At 44.5% G+C, this 19,872-nt stretch overlaps 1 protein-coding gene across 4 annotated transcripts in view; it reads left to right on the top strand.

Moving 5' to 3' along the window:
* Positions 1–19,872, top strand: part of LOC135505953 (kinesin-like protein KIFC3) — a 71,619-nt gene that overhangs the window by 16,323 nt on the left and 35,424 nt on the right. The window contains exon 1 of one of the 4 annotated variants that reach the window (XM_064925256.1): positions 2,024–2,164. The exons of the other annotated variants lie outside the window; for them this stretch is intronic. The gene's annotated coding sequence lies outside the window, so the exon portion shown is untranslated. Of the gene's footprint in view, positions 1–2,023; positions 2,165–19,872 lie in introns of those variants that run through there. 4 annotated transcript variants of the gene reach the window in all.

The raw sequence follows: 19,872 nt of genomic DNA, 5'->3' as shown, positions 1-19,872 counted from the left end.
ATGACAGTATTTTATGTTTTTGCATAATAGAAGTTTATACATTTGCTTTATGAGTAGTGCTTGATTCAACTTCAACCCAAAACAAAATTATGCATTTTCATCAATTTCTGCATTTCCTGCAATCATTTGAGATAATTTCCACACTGCCACGTAGGGCTGCACTATATGGGCAAACAATCTGATTTGACTTGCGCTTTAGAGAAAAACACTTGGTGTAATCATGGAAATAGGATGAATGCCGTGTTTGACATGACAAAGAAAAAATGCCACTGACTAGTTGTGACAGGGTAGGAACCAAAGTGTTGATAATTTTTCCTAGGGGACCCTATAATTTTTGGCTACATTGAATGTTTTCTCTTAGCTACCTCATGTAGCTAACATATTCATGCTTCACCTATTCCTCTTTGATTTGGAAGATACTGCTGCACAAACATGCTGATTTAGGACTATACCTGTATACCTGTATTTTTAGGCTGTATATTTATTAGCGAGCTAGCCAGCCAGGTAACAAAAGATTAGCATTAGCGGCTAACAAGATTTAGGCACAACGTCCTAAAAATAGACAAATTAGCTGTTTGCAGATGTAAGAAACACAAACTTATAGTGTAATTATAGAACGCCAGTGGATTTATATTAAGAAGCTAAGTGAAAGCAGTGTTGTTGTCATCAACATTGTTGCATGTGCTGCATTGACCATGCAGACTGAACACAAGTGCCTCGTTGTCGAGGAACAACAATGTGTTCCTTGAGTGACGGGGTGGGGATAGGTCTGTGTGGAAAGCAGAGAAGAGAGTGATGACTCAAGCAGCGAAGTAAACTATGAAACTGACTATGAAAGTGACGTTACACTCGGCATATCACATTTTAACAAACAAAACAATCAAAAACGTTATAGAATTATTATTTTTTTACGAACTGCTCTGCATCAATACCGGTATATTGTACAGTATACCGCCCAGCCCTTACCTTCACCCCACCCAGTCACCCAGTCTCTTTCAACCCCATTCCCCACTCTCCTGGTCATAGGGAGGGCTCTCTCTCTGAATCACTCTCATTTTGACATTTGTCCCTGTAAATCCCCAAACAACGCTTTGGTTACACAACTAAGACTTTGAGGGAATGCCAAGGAAGTTTGATTAAGTAACATTATCACAGAGGGAGCATGGTCACTGTGCAGGCATCTGATGTTCTCTACATTCAACATCTACAACATGATTAATAAGTAAAGGACAAACTACACCAGGAACTTGAGTGTTCTGATAATACTAGAATAATGCCTTGCAAATGGTTACCTGAGCCAAGATATAGTGTGTTTCATCTTTAATTCCCTGCGGTACAGTGCCAATACCCTGAACACCTTCTGTGTGTGTCTGCTAGTTTTTCTATACACACACCAGCCTTTACCTCAGTTTCCCTCAGTATGGGTAGTCACACAGACCTGTTCTAGAAAACTCCATTACCCAGCAATGAGGAGTGAGGGGCTCTGGCTTGAGTGTTAGGGAATTGTCAGTGAAGCAGCTCTCGCACACGGTGTAATTTACAGTCCTACTTGTTTTGATCAATATACCTTTGAGCAGTGGCAGCCATAGGAGACCATATGTTCTTTGTGTGTGCATATTTCAGTGTGTACTTTTAGTTACACTATGGCTTAGGATCAAGTGTATGGCTTAGGGACAATAAGTGTGTGTGCCCTTGTTACAAGAGCCATTTCTCCTTTTAAGTAATAAAGGATGTGCGGAGACGGGCAATGGTGTTTCGTAAACGCATACGTGCACACACACACAAACACATTTCTCTGTTAAATATTGCAGGCAGAGGGATGAGAGCTGAGAGGAGCCACGCTTCATTTGTGGCTGAAATATTTATTTCTCCGCAGGAGAGCGAGGGGGAGCGACAGAGAGGGAGGGCACTGGAAGATGGAGAAAGGGAGGGGGAAAGAATGAGGGGGGCTACAGGAGTGGAATGATGCTGGCTCCGATTCTGCTGTTACTAAGGAACGGAGCGAGGGTGCGGTGTTAGAGACGGGGGAGAGAAGGGGGGCTGGCTGGTGACTGAGTTCTCGCCGGGGGTGTGTGTTGATCTGCGAGTGTGTTTTTCCGCCGCGTAAAGATGGTCTCTACAGCGATGCAGGGATGATCAGGACACAGAGACCGCAGGGTGGGAGGTGAGTACCCTAAAGAAAAGGAATGGATAGATGGGTGGGTGAGAAATGGAGAGGGGGAGAAAAGAGGGGGACATGTTGAGCGAGGTGTGAGAGGTAGCCACTAGGGTTAGACGGAGAGAAATAAAAAAGGGATAGAATAACTGCAGGAGAAAGAAAAGAGGGGGACATGTTGAGCGAGGTGTGAGAGGTAGCCACTAGGGTGAGACGGAGAGAAATAAAAAAAAGGGATAGAATAACTGCAGGAGAAAGAGAGAAAAGGCTGTCATAGTGTTGTTTTTCCTCGAGTGTTGCATTTCCCTGTTGTTGACCGAGGGTCCCTGTATGGTATCTTTTTCCATCTGTCTTTGTTAAGGGTTTACCCATATCTAGTAATCCCAGTCCATATGGTGTCGTGCTGATGAATTGATCTCAACCTTATTCTGATGCATTGTTGTTTTTTCAACCTCCCAGAGCTGTGTGATGTTGAGCAGACCGGTTCTGACACTTGACGCATGGTGAAAGCAGATTCCTTCTGCTAGAGTCCTGCGCCAGCTCTGTCTGGCAGGCTATGTCTATTCTGTCTATCCTTTCTGTCTCAGGCTACGTCTATATCCTTGTCCGCTAGCAGCATTTGAGCTACAAACTTATGTGCTAGCTGTCTGGTCTGTGTTTTTATAAATGTGCAATAAAAGTACCTATTTGTATAAGGAATTGGTGACTAGTTCTCATTCTGAGAAACAAGCATCTTCTTATCCAGGTAGGCCACTTGATTTCAACATCTGAACAAAGTGAACAGGATAGGTTGTTCAAGCATTTGGAGATGGAAAGGAGGGTGTGTTCATAACAGCTCAACTGTTCTAACTTGTTATCAAGCAAATAGATTAGCTGGCTACTCACTAGCATGTGGGCTTGTGCTTGAGAGATTGTTTGAGACCTACAGTATGTTGAAGGAAATTCCACCCAAAAACGATCTATTGGTATTTGCTTCCTTAGTCCATTGTTGATGTAGTCCCAAAATGTTTTGCATGTCAGCAATCCAGCTTCCAAGACTTACTCTCGAAGTACAGCCAGTACGATGCAGTTTCTTGACAACTTGATCACTGAAACAATGGTCTAATGAAATAAATACCAAAATCTAGTTTTGGGCTGGGGTTTTCCTTTAATTTTCTATAATGCCTACTAAGAAGTTGGTCATTATTAGCAGGTTAGTGTTTTTTTTTTGTAATGAATCTTGTTCTGGTGGCAGCTCAGAGTGGTCACTAGCTGGCACAGCCACAAAGTCATAAAATCTGAAAACCTAACCTTAACCACATTGCTAACCCTAATGCTTAACCTTAAACTAAAGGGACACTTTTGGATATTGGCAATGAAGCCATTTATCTGCTTCCCCAGAGTCAGATGAACCAGTGGATACCCTTTTTATACAATACTTCTCCATGCAGTTTGAAGGAAGTTGCTAACTAGTGTTAGCGTAATTGTTAACTAGCGTTTGCGCAACATCTGGAAGTCTATGGGTAACTGTTAGCATGCAAGTAGTTACCGTAGACTTCAGCCATTGTGCTAACTCTAGTTAGCTTTGGCTTGCAATTACCTCCAACTTCCTTCATACTGCATGCAGAGACATACAAGTGGTATCCACAGAGTTCAGAGTTCATCTGACTCTGAGGAAGTAGATAAAGTGCTACATTGCCAAAATTCCAAAGTATCCCTTTAAGACCGAAAGCAAATGTTTTGTTTATATGAATTTTTACAAAATAGCCAATTTTGACTTTGCAGCTTGCCTATCTAAGGGAAAATCACTCAGTTCTGCCTCCAGGACAATACTCATGACAAAAGTATACCTGCTCATTATTAGTGCATTGTGCAGGTTAAATTTGTAACAAAAATGTCATTTTCATGGACTTGAAAGCCAGATCAGTGATTATTGCAAAAAAGCAGGTTAAACGATTTTGATAAAATAATTCAATTATTACTTGTGGTTGTGGAAGGCTTATTTATTCAATAATATATCAATAAATCAAGATGATTTTCAGGCCATATCGCTAAGCTCTACTTCAAGGGGGGGGCTTCAGGCCATCTGACTGTACAGTAGGAGCTAGACAGTGACATACTGCCTGACCACAGGAATCTTGTGCTGTCAGAGACTCCCTATAGCCTTGTGTGTTTAAATAATGTATGTTATCGGCTGGTACATTTTAAAGAGCTCTTTGTTAGGGATACAAAGCCCTTGTCTCTCTCTCTCTAGGAGCACTAAAACAGTCCTCATAATTGGGTCTGTCAAAGCCCCCTTACAGGGCAGTGAAAGTATAGTGAAATGTGTTTTGTTATTATTAAGACTCAAACTTCATAACTCAAATCCTTATCCCCTTTGTCAGGAATGTTCCAATAAACAGGGTTTTATGGTTCCCAGGAAGAACCTGCTCAGACAGTGGATCTGTAGCTGTGTTAGACTGAAAACCCTCGCCTCACAACGAGATGGAGAAAAGGGGCTTGTTGGACTGTTTCTCTATTCCTATTTTCATAGCCATAAACGGTCTGTGTTCATTTGCAATATTTTTGACTGTAGTCTATTTAAAGTTTAGTGTGCCTGGTGTTTTTCATTCTATGGTCATCTCCCTGTTGTCGTAGCAGAAGGACACAAATAGCTTCTGTCTATGTAGCCCTGAGGGAAACACTGATTCAACACACAGATACATGCTGGTTAAGTGTGCCATGAATTCTAAATAAATCACATACCGTGTCACCAGCATAGCACCATCACACCACCTCCTCCATGCTTTTACAGTGGGAAATACACATGCGTAGGTCATCCATTCACCCAAACAGCATCTGTTCATACATACAGTTGAAGTCGGAAGTTTACATACACTTAGGTTGGAGACATTTTTCAACAAAACTATAGTTTTCAAATCAAATTTTATTTGTCACATACACATGGTTAGCAGATGTTAATGCGAGTGTAGCAAAATGCTTGTGCTTCTAGTTCCGACAATGCAGTAATAACCAACAAGTAATCTAACTAACAATTCCAAAACTACTGTCTTATACACACAAGTGTAAGGGGATAAAGAACATGTACATAAATATATATGAATGAGTGATGGTACAGAGCAGCATAGGCAAGATACAGTCGATGGTATCGAGTACAGTATATACATATGAGATTAGTATGTAAACAAAGTGGCATAGTGAAAGTGGCGAGTGATACATGTATTACATATAGATGCAGTAGATGATATAGAGTACAGTATATATGTATACATATGAGATGAATAATGTAGGGTATGTAAACATTATATTAGGTAGCATTGTTTAAAGTGGCTAGTGATATATTTTGCATCATTTCCCATCATTTCCCATTATTAAAGTGGCTGGAGTTGAGTCAGTGTGTTGGCAGCAGCCACTCAATGTTAGTGGTTGCTGTTTAACAGTCTGATGGCCTTGAGATAGAAGCTGTTTTTCAGTCTCTCGGTCCCAGCTTTGATCCACCTGTACTGACCTCGCCTTCTGGATGGTAGCGGGGTGAACAGGCTGTGGCTCGGGTGGTTGTTGTCCTTGATGATCTTTATGGCCTTCCTGTAACATCGGGTGGTGTAGGTGTCCTGGAGGGCAGGTAGTTTGCCCCTGGTGATGCGTTGTGCAGACCTCACTACCCTCTGGAGAGCCTTACGGTTGTGGGTGGAGCAGTTGCCGTACCAGGTGGTGATACAGCCCGACAGGATGCTCTCGATTGTGCATCTGTAGAAGTTTGTGAGTGCTTTTGGTGACAAGCTGAATTTCTTCAGCCTCCTGAGGTTGAAGAGGCGCTGCTGCGCCTTCTTCACGATGCTGTCTGTGTTGGTGGACCAATTCAGTTTGTCTGTGATGTGTATGCTGAGGTACTTAACTTACTACCCTCTCCACTACTGTTCCATCGATGTGGATAGGGGGGTGTTCCCTCTGCTGTTTCCTGAAGTCCACAATCATCTCCTTAGTTTTGTTGACGTTGAGTGTGAGGTTATTTTCCTGACACCACACTCCGAGGGCCCTCACCACCTCCCTGTAGGCCGTCTCGTCGTTGTTGGTAATCAAGCCTACCACTGTTGTGTCGTCCGCAAACTTGATTGAGTTGGAGGCGTGCGTGGCCACGCAGTCGTGGGTGAACAGGGAGTACAGGAGAGGGCTCAGAACACACCCTTGTGGGGCCCCAGTGTTGAGGATCAGCGGGGTGGAGATGTTGTTGCCTACCCTCACCACCTGGGGGCGGCCCGTCAGGAAGTTCAGTACCCAGTTGCACAGGGTGGGGTCGAGACCCAGGGTCTCGAGCTTGATGACGAGCTTGGAGGGTACTATGGTGTTAAATGCCGAGCTGTAGTCGATACAGCATTCTCACATAGGTATTCCTCTTGTCCAGATGGGTTAGGGCAGTGTGCAGTGTGGTTGAGATTGCAACAGTTCGGTTAGGACATCTACGTTTGTGTATGACACATTTGTGTATGACACAAGTTATTTTTCCAACTGTTTACAGACAGATTATTTCACTTATAATTCACTGTATCACAATTCCAGTGGGTGAGAAGTTTACATACACTAAGTTGACTGTGCCTTGTAAAATTCCAGAAAAGTATGTTATGGCTTTAGAAGCTTCTGAAATGCTAATTGACATCATTTGAGTCAATTGGAAGTGTACCTGTGGATGTATTTCAAGGCCTACCTTCAAACTCAGTGTCTATATACTTGACATCATGGGAAAACCTAAACAAATCAGCCAAGAACTCAGATTTTTTAAGTCTGGTTCATCCTTGGGTGCAATTTCCAAATGCCTTAAGATACCACGTTCATCTGTACAAACAATAGTATGCAAGTATAAACACCATGGGAACATGCAGCTGTCATACCGCTCAGGAAGGAGACACGTTCTGTCTCCTAGAGATGAATGGTGCGAAAAGTGCAAATTACCCCAGAACAGCAGCAAAGGACCTTGTGAAGATGCTGGAGGAAACCGGTACAAAAGTATATATATCCACAGTAAAAACGAGTCCTATATCAACATAACCTGAAAGGCCGCTCAGCAAGGAAGAAGCCACTGCTCCAAAACCGCCATAAAAAAGCCAGACTATGGTTTGCAACTGCACATGGGGAGAAAGATTGTACTTTTTGGAGAAATGTCCTCTGGTCTGATGAAACAGAAATGGAACTGTTTGGTCATAATGACCATCGTTATGTTTGGAGGAAAAAGGGGGAGGCCTGCAAGCCAAAGAATACCATCCGCACGGTGGTGGCAGCATCATGTTGTGGGGGTGCTTTGCTGCAGGAGGGACTGGTGCACTTCACAAAATAGATGGCATCAACATTTCAAGACATCAGTCAGGAAGTTAAAGCTTGGTCATAAATGGGTCTTCCAAATGGACAATGACCCCAAGCATACTTCCAAAGTTGTGGCAAAATGGCTCAAGGACAACAAAGTCAAGGTATTGGAGTGACCATCAGAAAGCCCTGACCTCAATCCTATAGACAATTTGTGTTGGCAGAACTGAAAAAGCGTGTGCGAGCAAGGAGGCCTACAAACCTGACTCAGTTCCACCAGCTCTGTCAGGAGGAATGGGCCAAAATTCACCCAACTTATTGTGGGAAGCTTGTGAAAGGCTACCTGAAACGTTTGACCCAAGTTAAACAATTTAAAGGCAATGCTACCGAATACACTCAATTAGTATGTTAACTTCTGACCCACTGGGAATGTGATGAAAGAAATAAAAGCTGAAATAAATAATTCTCTCTACTATTATTCTGACATTTCGCATTCTTAAAATAAAGTGGTGATCCTAACTGACCTAAGACAGAGAATTTTTAAATGTCAGGAATTGTGAAAAACTGAGTTTAAATATATTCGGCCAAGGTGTATGTTAACTTCCGACTACAACTGTGTGTATATATATATCTCTCTCGCTCGCTCACTCTCACTACATGACCAAAAGTATGTGGACACATGCTCGTCATTCCAAAATCATAGACGTTAATATAGAATTGGTCCACCCTTTGCTGCTATAACAGGAATATGGAATATTGCTGAGGGGACTTGCTTCCGTTCAGCCACGAGCGTTAGTGATGTCGGGCACTGATGTTGGGCGATTAGGCCTGGCTCATAGTCGTCATTCAATTCATCCCAAAGGTGTCCGATGGGTTTGAGTACAGGGTTCTGTGCAGGCCAGTCAAGTTCTTCCACACCGATCTCGACAAACCAATTCTGTATGGACCCCGCTTTTTGCACGGGGTCATTGACATGCCGAAACAGGAAAGGGCCTTCCCCAAACTGTTGCTACAAAATTGGAAGCACAGAATCATCTAGAATGTCATTGCATGCTGTTGCGTTAAGGTCTCCCTTCACTGGAACTAAGGGGCCGAGCCCCATACCATTATTCCTCATCCACCAAACTTTACAGTTGGCACTATGCATTGGGGCAGGTAGTGTTCTGCTGGCATCCGCCAAACCCAGATTTGTCTTTCGTACTGCCAGATGGTGAGCGTGATTCATCACTCCAGAGAACGCTTTTTAGCCACACATTGCATGGATGTGTGCTGCCCCCTGGACACTGATCACTTGGCTACATAGCTGATGCTCTGCTAACTCTGATGTCCTTGCAGTGTCTGAATCCTGGCTCAGGAAGGCCACCAAAAATTCTGATATTTCCATACCCAACTATAACATTTTCCGTCAAGATAGAATTGCCAAAGGGGGAGGTGTTGCAGTCTACTGCAGAGAGAGCCTGCAAAGTAATGTCATACTTTCCAGGTCCATACCCAAACAGTTCGAACTACTAATTTTAAAAATTACTCTCTCCAGAAATAAGTCTCTCACTGTTGCCGCCTGCTACCCCCCCCCCCCCCCCCAGCTCCCAGCTATGTCCTGGACACCATTTGTGAATTGATCGCCCCCCCCCCATCTAGCTTCAGAGTTTGTTCTTTTAGGTGACCTAAACTGGGATATGCTTAACACCCCGGCAGTCCTACAATCTAAGCTAGATGCCCTCAATCTCACACAAATCATCAATTAACCCACCAGGTACAACCCTAAATCTGTAAACAAGGGCACCCTCATAGACGTCATCCTGACCAACTGGCCCTCCAAATACACCTCCGCTGTCTTCAACCAGGATCTCAGCGATCACTGCCTCATTGCCTGTAACCGCTATGGATCCGCAGTCAAACGACCACCCCTCATCACTGTCAAACGCTCCCTAAAACACTTCTGTGAGCAGGCCTTTCTAATAGACCTGGCCCAGGTATCCTGGAAGGACATTGACCTCATCCCGTCATTTGAGGATGCCTGGTCATTCTTTAAAAGTAACTTCCTCACCATTTTAGATAAGCATGCTCCGTTCAAAAAATGCAGAACTAAGAACAGATATAGCCCTTGGTTCACTCCAGACCTGACTGCCCTCGACCAGCACAAATACATCCTGTGGCGGACTGCAATAGCATCGAATAGTCCCCGTCAGGAACCAATACACGCAGTCAGTCAGGAAAGCTAAGGCCAGCTTCTTCAGGCAGAAATTTGCATCCTGTAGCTTTAACTCCAAAAGGTTCTGGGACACTGAAGTCCATGGAGAACAAGAGCACCTCCTCCCAGCTGCCCACTGCACTGAGGCTAGGTAACACGGTCACCACGATAAATCCATGATTATCGAAAACTTGAACAAGCATTTCTCAACGGCTGGCCATGCCTTCCGCCTGGCTACTCCAACCCCCCCCCCCCCGCAGCTACTTGCCCAAGCCTCCCCAGGTTCTCCTTTACCCGAATCCAGATGGCAGATGTTCTGAAAGAGCTGCAAAACCTGGACCCGTACAAATCAGCTGGGCTTGACAATCTGAATCTGAACCCTCTATTTCTGTAACTATCCGCCGCCATTGTCGCAACCCCTATTACCAGCCTGTTCAACCTCTTTCATATCGTCTGAGATCCCCAAGGATTGGAAAGCTGCCGCAGTCATCACCCTCTTCAAAGGGGGAGACACCCTGGACCCAAACTGTTACAGACGTATATCCATTCTGCCCTGCCTATCTAAGGTCTTCGAAAGCCAAGTCAACAAACAGATCACTGACCATCTCGAATCCCACCGTACCTTCTCCGCTGTGCAATCTGGTTTCCGAGCCGATCACGGGTGCACCTCAGCCACGCTCAAGGTACTAAACGATATCATAACCGCCATCGATAAAAGACAGTACTGTGCAGCCGTCTTCATCGACCTGGCCAATGCTTTCGACTCTGTCAATCACCGTATTCTTATCGGCAGACTCAGTAGCCTCGGTTTTTCGAATGACTGCCTTGCCTGGTTCACCAACTACTTTGCAGACAGAGTTCAGCATGTCAAATCGGAGGGCATGTTGTCCGGTCCTCTGGCAGTCTCTATGGGGGTGCCACAGGGTTCAATTCTCGGGCCGACTCTTTTCTCTGTATATATCAATGATTTTGCTCTTGCTGCGGGCGATTCCCTGATCCACCTCTACGCAGACAACACCATTCTGTATACTTCCGGCCCGTCCTTGGACACTGCTATCTAACCTCCAAACGAGCTTCAATGCCATACAACACTCCTTCCGTGGCCTCCAACTGCTCTTAAACGCTAGTAAAATCAAATGCATGCTTCTCAACCGTTCGCTGCCTGCATCCGCACGCCCGACTAGCATCACCACCCTGGATGGTTCCGACCTTGAATATGTGGACATCTATAAGTACCTAGGTGTCTGGCAAGACTGTAAACTCTCCTTCCAGACTCATATCAAACATCTCCAATCAAAAATCAAATCTAGAGTCGGCTTTCTATTCCGCAACAAAGCCTCCTTCACTCACGCCGCCAAACTTACCCTAGTAAAACTGACTATCCTACCGATCCTCGACTTCGGCGATGTCATCTACAAAATAGCTTCCAACACTCTACTCAGCAAACTGGATGCAGTTTATCACAGTGCCATCCGTTTTGTCACTAAAGCACCTTATACCACCCACCACTGCGACCTGTATGCTCTAATCGGCTGGCCCTCGCTACATATTCATCGCCAGACCCACTGGCTCCAGGTCATCTACAAGTCCATGCTAGGTAAAGCTCCGCCTTATCTCAGTTCACTGGTCACGATGGCAACACCCACCCGTAGCACACGCTCCAGCAGGTGTATCTCACTGATCATCCCTAAAGCCAACACCTCATTTGGCCACCTTTCGTTCCAGTTCTCTGCTGCCTGTGACTGGAACGAATTGCAAAAATCGCTGAAGTTGGAGACTTTTATCTCCCTCACCAACTTCAAACATCTGCTATCTGAGCAGCTAACCGATCGCTGCAGCTGTACATAGTCTATCGGTAAATAGCCCACCCAATTTTACCTACCTCATCCCCATACTGTTTTTAGTTATTTACTTTTCTGCTCTTTTGCACACCAATATCTCTACCTGTACATGACCATCTGATCCTTTATCACTCGTGTTAATCTGCAAAATTGTAATTATTCGCCTACCTCCTCATGCCTTTTGCACACAATGTATATAGACTCTCTTTTTTTTCTACTGTGTTATTGACTTGTTAATTGTTTACTCCATGTGTAACTCTGTCTGTTCACACTGCTTTGCTTTATCTTGGCCAGGTCGCAGTTGCAAATGAGAACTTGTTCTCAACTAGCCTACCTGGTTAAATAAAGGTGAAATAAAAAAATAAAAAATAGAGGTCGACCGATTATGATTTTAACGCCGATACCGATTTATTGGAGGACCAAAAAAAGCCGATACCGATTAATCGGCCCGAAATTTATTTATTTATTTAATGACAATTACAACAATACTGAATGAACACTTATTTTAACTTAATATAATACATCAATAAAATCAATTTAGCCTCAAATAAATAATGAAACATGTTCAATTTGGTTTAAATAATGCAAAAACAAAGTGTTGGAGAAGAAAGTAAAAGTGCAATATGTGCCATGTAAGAAAGCTAACATTTAAGTTCCTTGCTCAGAACATGAGAACATATGAACGCTAGTGGTTCCTTTTAACATAAGTCTTCAATATTCCCAGGTAAGAAGTTTTAGGTTGTCGTTATTATAGGACTATTTCCCTCTATACCATTTGTATTTCATTAACCTTTGACTATTGGATGTTCTTATAGGCACTTTAGTATTGCCAGTGTAACAGTATAGCTTCCGTCCCTCTCCTCGCTCCTCCCTGGGCTCGAACCAGGAACACATCGACAACAGCCACCCTCGAAGCAGCGTTACCCACGCAGAGCAAGAGAAACAACCACTCCCAGACTCAGAGCGAGTGACGTTTGAAACGTTATTAGCGCACGCTAACTAGCTAGCCATTTCATTTCGATTACACCAGCCTCATCTCGGGTGTTGATAGGCTTGAAGTCATAAACAGCGCAATGCTTGACGCACAACGAAGAGTTGCTGGCAAAACGCAAAGAAAGTGCTGTTTGAATGAATGTTTAAGTGCCTGCTTCTGCCTACCACAACTCAGTCAGATACTTAGATACTTGTATGCTTGTATGCTCAGTCAGATTATATACAACGCAGGACACGCTAGATAATATCTAGTAATATCATCAACCATGTGTAGTTAACTAGTGAGTATGATTGATTGATTGTTTTTATAAGATAAGTTTAATGCTGGCTTACTGCATTCGCATAACAGGCAGTCTCCTTGTGGAGTGCAACGAGAGAGAGGAGTGGCAGGTCGTTATAGCGTTGGACTAGTTAACTGTAATGTTGCAAGATTGAATCCCCTGAGCTGACAAGGTGAAAATCTGTCGTTCTGACCCTGAACGAGGCAGTTAACCCACTGTTCCTAGGCCGTCATTGAAAATAAGAATGTTCTTAACTGACTTGCCTAGTTAAATAATGATTAAATAAAGCTGTAAAAAATAAAATAATAATTGGCCAAATCAAGTTATGAAAATTTGAAATCGGCCCTAATTAATCGGCCATTCCGATTAATCGGTCGACCTCTAATTGTCATGCTGGAGGATCATTGAGATTGCCTGCAATGACAACAAGCTCAGTCCGATGATGCTGTGACACGCCACCCCAGACCCTCCATCTCCAAATCGATCCCGCTCCAGAGTACAGGCCTCGGTGTAACGATCATTCCTTAGACGATAAACGGGAATCCGACCATCACCCCTGGTGAGACAAAATTGCGACTCGTCAGTGAAGCGCACTTTTTGCCAGTCCTGTCTGGTCCACGACGGTGGGTTTGTGCCCATAGGTGACTTTGTTACCGGTAATGTCTGGTGAGGACCTGCCTTTTAACAGACCTGCAAGCCCTCGGTCCAGCCTCTCAGCATTTTCTGGACAGTCTGAGCACTGATGGAGGGATTGTGCGTTCCTGGTGTAACTCGGGCAGTTGTTGTTGCCATCCTGAACCTGTCTCGCAGGTGTGATGTTCGGATGTACTGATCCTGTGCAGGTGTTACACATAGTCTGCCACTGCGAGGACGATCAGCTGTCCGTCCTGTCTCCCAGTCTTAAGCGTCTCACAGAACGGACATTGCAATGTATTGCCCTGGCCACATCCACAGTCCTCATTTCTCCTTGCAGCATGCCTAAGGCACGTTGACGCAGATGAGCAGGGACAATGGGTATCTTTCTTTTGGTGTTTTTCAGAGTCTGTAAAAAGGCCTCTTTGGTGTCCCAAGTTGTCATAACTGTGACCTTAATTGCCTACCGTCTGTAAGCTGTTAGTATCTTAACGACCGTTCCACAGGTGCAAGCTCATTAATTGTTTATGGTTCATTGAACAAGCATGGGAACAGTGTTTAAACTCTTTACAGTGAAGATCTGTGAAGTTATTTGGATTTTTACGAATTATCTTTGAAAGACTGGGTCCTGAAAAAGGCATGTTTTCTTTTTTAGCTGAGTTATATATATCCACACGCACGCACTACCATTCAAAAGTTTGGGGTCACTTAGCAATGTCTTTGTTTTTGAAAGCGACGCAAATTGTTGGTCCATTTAAAATAACATAATTTATCAGAAATACAGTGTAGACATTGTTAATGTTGCAAATGACTATTGTAGCTGGAAATGGCTGATATTTATATGGAATATCTACATTTATCAGCAACCATCACTCCTGTGTTCCAATGGCACGTTGTGTCAACTAATCAAAGTTTATCATTTTAAAAGGCTAATTGATCATTAGAAAACCCTTTTGTAATTATGTTAGCACAGCTGAAAGCAAAACACCAGTCTCAACGTCAACAGTGAAAAGGTGACTCCGGGATGCTGGCCTTCTAGGCAGAGTTGCGAAGAAAAAGCCATATTTCAGACTGGCCAATTCAAAGAAAAGATTAAGATGGGCAATTGGAGCCAAATTTCCTCCTACAACAGGACAATGACCCAAAGCACAGCTCCAAACTATTCATTTTGCAACTAATTTCTTGTATGTTTTCATTGAAAACAAGAACATTTCTAAGTGACCCCAAACTTTTGAACGGTAGTGTGTGTGTGTGTGTGTGTGTATACACTGCTCAAAAAAAAAATAAAGGGAACACTTAAACAAAACAATGTAACTCCAAGTCAATCACACTTTTGTGAAATCAAACTGTCCACTTAGGAAGCAACACTGACAATAAATTTCACATGCTGTTGTGCAAATGGAATAGACAGCAGGTGGAAATTATAGGCAATTAGCAAGACACCCCCAATAAAGGAGTGGTTCTGCAGGTGGTGACCACAGACCACTTCTCAGTTCCTATGCTTCCTGGCTGATGTTTTGGTCACTTTTGAATGCTGGCGGTGCTTTCACTCTAGTGGTAACATGAGACTGAGTCTACAACTCACACAACTGGCTCAAGTAGTGCAGCTCATCCAGGATGGCACATCAATGCGAGCTGTGGCAAGAAGGTTTGCTGTGTCTGTCAGTGTAGTGTCCAGAGCATGGAGGCGCTACCAGGAGACAGGCCAGTACATCAGGAGACGTGGAGGAGGCCGTAGGAGGGCAAAAACCCAGCAGCAGGACCGCTACCTCTGCCTTTGTGCAAGGAGGAGCACTGCCAGGAGCCCTGCAAAATGACCTCCAGCAGGCCACAAATGGGCATGTGTCTGCTCAAACAGTCAGAAACAGACTCCATGATGGTGGTATGAGGGCCCGACGTCCACAGCTGGGGGTTGTGCTTACAGCCCAACACCGTGCAGGACGTTTGGCATTTGCCAGAGAACACCAAGATTGGCAAATTCGCCACTGGCGCCCTGTGCTCTTCACAGATGAAAGCAGGTTCACACTGAGCACATGTGACAGACGTGACAGAGTCTGGAGACGCCGTGGAGAACGTTCTGCTGCCTGCAACATCCTCCAGCATGACCGGTTTGGCGGTGGGTCAGTCATGGTGTGGGGTGGCATTTCTTTGGGGGGCCACACAGCCCTCCATGTGCTCGCCAGAGGTAGCCTGACTGCCAATTCCTTTGACCTCATGGCTTGGTTTTTGCTCTGACATGCACTGTCAACTGTGGGACCTTTATATAGACAGGCTTGTGCCTTTCCAAATCGTGTCCAATCAATTGAATTATACCCCAGGTGGACTCTAATCAAGTTGTAGAAACATCTCAAGGATGATCAATGGAAACCAGATGCACCTGAGCTCAATTCTGAGTCACATAGCAAAGGGTCTGACTACTCATTTGTATTTTTTTCTTTGTGCTAGTTAGAGGATTGTATAGAGCTTTTATTGCTTGATAGTTTATCAATTTGAACTGTTTGTTTTGTATAGGCAGTAGGAGATTGCAGGTTAGCTGGTAGAGCTGCGAGTCTTAACTCTAGCTGGGCTAGTGAGATTCACATACTGTGGAGAGGAAGAGAGTAGGGAGGGATCCTCGGAGGATACACTCAAATGGAAGGAGAGCGATAAGAGGGCCAAAAATACTTGAGGGATATACAAACGATACGAGGGAGAGAGAGGCGGGGGGGTGGGTTCTCGTCATATCCTCTCTGCTTTATGCTAAGCCCTCCCTCTGTGCAGTCATCAAATATTAGAATGAGTGAGTGAGGCTGAACGCTAGCTAAAGTAGCATAGAGTAGGGGGGGCGGGACATGCAACAGTAGCTCCTCACAGTATATCACAGCTAGCCAGCCACTCCTGTCCTCCCCCTGTTCCTCAACATTGATTTCAACAACTGCACTAGGGCCATGTTGTTTTTGCAGTATTCCTGGTGCATGGAGTAGACAGCTGATACTATAGAAGGCAGAGTGCCGACAGGAGTGTGTAACCATATCCTACACACCATGCCTTGTGCTCAACGAATCATGCGGAGCGTGATCACTGTGGTAACCTAGAAACCTGACAAGCGTCAGGCGTGCGTGTATGTTTCTGTGAGGACAATACCTTGGAAGCAGTAAATATCTAGATTAGCTGAATGACTTTACTCTTTTTATTTCCGACCCCTATTGGGCTGGCAGAGAGCCGCATGAACCAAAAAGATACCCACAACTCTATACTGTATCACAAGCTCCGTGTAAAAGTTGCCTTTAGCCACAGATCTACACAATGATATCACATTACCTTGCCTCTACAGACTCATTTTCTACAACCTAGGAAAAGCCACAGGGGGTGTCTGAGCTCAGCTTTGTAGTAATGAGATTGCTTTTCATTTTGCCGGCACTACCGTCTAAGCAAAGTATCGGATGTTATAGTCTGTGCTGTGAATACAGAGAGTAGAAAGAGGTGAGGTGAGGGAAAATTAGGTGAGGGAAGGAAGCAAAGATCGAAAGGCCACCCATCACCCATCCTGCAGTCATAGGGGGAGAAGGGGTGGACAAGGGGAGGCAAGTGAGGACAAATCCCTAAAGTGACCACCCTAGTCTTCCCAATGATGGTGTTCTTGCTCCAAGGTCAGTTTTGTATTTCCCCCCCTAATGCTAAAAGCTAGGATTTGAAGATCGATCCATGGTGATAGATCTGATCCGAGATCTGTGGTTAGGGACAACTTGATCCTTCTCCTCAGAGGAAGATGTGTTTATAAAGGAGACCATCTGTTGTGGAGTTTAAAGGATTATGGGTAAATGAGTGTGGGAGGTAGAGGTTGCCTCTTACCACTGGTCCAGGGTAAGGTATTATTTAATCAGCCTAATGATTTAGGTTAGGCTGGGGTGTTAAATAACCTGATCTTAGATCAGTGGCTTATAGCAATGTCCATTCTGCGTTTCCTGTGTCTTCGTGGGTGGGGCCTAACCCTGTCCATACCGCTGGTAAACAGCTACTGCCTGTCGCTACGGATACCGATGTCTTTCTGTGGATACCGTGCGTGTGTGTGTGTGCTGTCAGATGGTAGAGTGCGGATGTTATGATGGCCGCCAGGCCTGTGGAAGTGTCTGCATGTGTGTTTACGTTGTATTTAATTTGTAGTTATTTGGAATACATAGGCGTGTAAGAGTGGTCACATGGTATTGTGTGTCTGTCTTTAGGAGGGTAACTGCCACAAGGGCCAGGGGCTAAGGGGCAGGCAGGATGATTGGCTGGATGGGATCTCTGATCAACAAACACTGGCTCGACCGAGATCGAGACAAAGAACACTACAACAAACAGGACCACATTCCCTTCGGAATCGCACAAAGGGTATGGTTTCATTCAGGGACACAGGGTTGGTTCTCAGGTTTTGTGTAGACTGAAGGTAAATTCTGATATACACATACTATGGGAGGGTAGATAGCGGCCCAGAGTATGGTCCAGTTCATTTGGTGCATCTCTGTAGTCTGACCTGAAGACACATGACTGGTGACAGCAACTCTGTGGATTAGGCATTTTATTTTAGCTGTCCAGTTTCATCCCATCAGTCTACATGAAGGAAATAAGATGAGGAAAGGAAAGGAAGACCCATTAGACTTGAGATCCATCCATGGGTTCTGGATTCCAGATGGTCCAAACAGGGTCTAAGGACAGAACTTAGTATAGTACTGTGGCTATTTTAACACTTTGTAAAAGAACTCTGAGGGCCTTTTGTACGGTAAACCTCAGTTCTGGATATTCTGCTGTGGTAAACAGTACATTGATGAACACACACACTTGCTGAAAACTTTGTGTACAATAGAACACAAGGAACGGTGGTACAGTACTTTGGGGAACTTCCCGCTGTGTGAGATTAGACTAGCTAATACAGCGGTCCTGGACTGGACCTGCTGACCCACCGCCTCTCCGACAGAACAGTCAACTCTGGGTTATGGTCAATACAACCACACACGGGCTGAACCAGACTGACCACATGATCCATGACAATGACTCTTCAGTGGTCACAGATTCACCCAATCATGGGACTCACCAAACACATGCAGGTGTGGGTTTGACGTTTCTGCAAGGTTCTTTGTGCAGGCATTGCTATATTTGCACACTGGGTGCATTCACATGTATTGTATCCCCCTCTAATGTGTAGCTTGAATGGAGTTGAATAGTGTCGAGTAATGCATTGATGTGGCTTGTGTGTGTGTGGGGTGGGAGTGTTACGTATCCTGTAGTTGAATAGTGTTTTATTACTGTGTTTGTGTGGTGGTGTAGTACAACAAGGAGTATAGAGTTGAAGACAGTTTTTAGTATTGGGTAACGTGTTTAACTGCTCAGTGTAGGCTATTCTGGGTGTGGGGTAATGTAGCGCCTGTCTTGAGTCTCACTCTTTTGCTGATTGCTTTAAGGTCGGACCAGTCTGTGTGGGGCTGTGAGCTGTAAACTGGTCATCACTGTCGGTATAATCTTATTGGTCAGTATTGACCAGGTTGAGGTCAGTCCTGTATAATCTGATTGGATTGACCCTCGTGCCCCAGCTCAGACCAGGGATCAGGACAAGGGAGAGTCTGGAAGGCAGTGGATTGACGGAATAGGAAGATGTTCTGGTCCATTTGGGACTGGGGTGATGATGTAGCCACCAGAATGGCCTGACAAAGGTTAAATGCAAATAAAGACAGGCATTTCGTTAAGGCCAATGTCCCAATGTCATTGCCACATGCATTACATACTTGAATGTGCTACCTAACCTCCAACTGTCCAGAGCCCGGTTTCTCGATATCGATGGAACTTAGGTTTACGAGTGTTTGTTTATTTATTTTTAACGATTCATCTTTCCTACAACTGCCGAAGATGTAACACCACACAGAGAGAACGGTCGCTAATTGCGTCGTTGGAACGGTCGCTAACTACTCTCGCACTTCTGCATGGCCAGGCGCTAAAATAGAAATTAGTTCTATTTGTGACCCTCAATGCGCTGGAAGTCCGGCCTCTCCCATCTCCTCATTGGTTTTTAGGAGCATATAACCGTGTGGGTGATTGAAAGATTAACTGAGGTCCGCACTCCTGTCGGTTGTAGTAATGCACTGTAAAGTTGGTTGCCAACTGTCATATGAAGTAAAAAGAAGCCTGAAGGAAGAGAGATGATGAGAAATGAATTCTGTTTACCGTTTTACCTGTGGATTAATTGTCGGAGTAGTGGACCTTGTGCATTTCAGGTAAAATAACAACCCAATGTTTATATCCCAGGACAAATTAGTTAGCAACAGTAAGCTAGCTAGCTAAATTGACAAATGTTTAATGCTTCTTGACCTGTCCCCAAATTAATATTATTGGTTCAGAGTTTGTGTTGATATTTCATCTTGCGTGACCGGATCGCTTCTGATGTGGGTGAACAAAATCAACATGCGTTTAATGGCACATGCAGATGCACGCTCGGTTCCGGTTTTGTCAGCATGTTGGCTGTTCTACAGGTGGCCTGATTTAGGCAGGTGT

Source organism: Oncorhynchus masou, chromosome 2 (assembly GCF_036934945.1).
Source record: "Oncorhynchus masou masou isolate Uvic2021 chromosome 2, UVic_Omas_1.1, whole genome shotgun sequence".
In the NCBI taxonomy this organism is placed as follows: domain Eukaryota; kingdom Metazoa; phylum Chordata; class Actinopteri; order Salmoniformes; family Salmonidae; genus Oncorhynchus; species Oncorhynchus masou.
The sequence above is the reverse complement of the archived record's forward strand: the minus strand, read 5'-3'. Positions and strand labels throughout refer to the sequence as shown.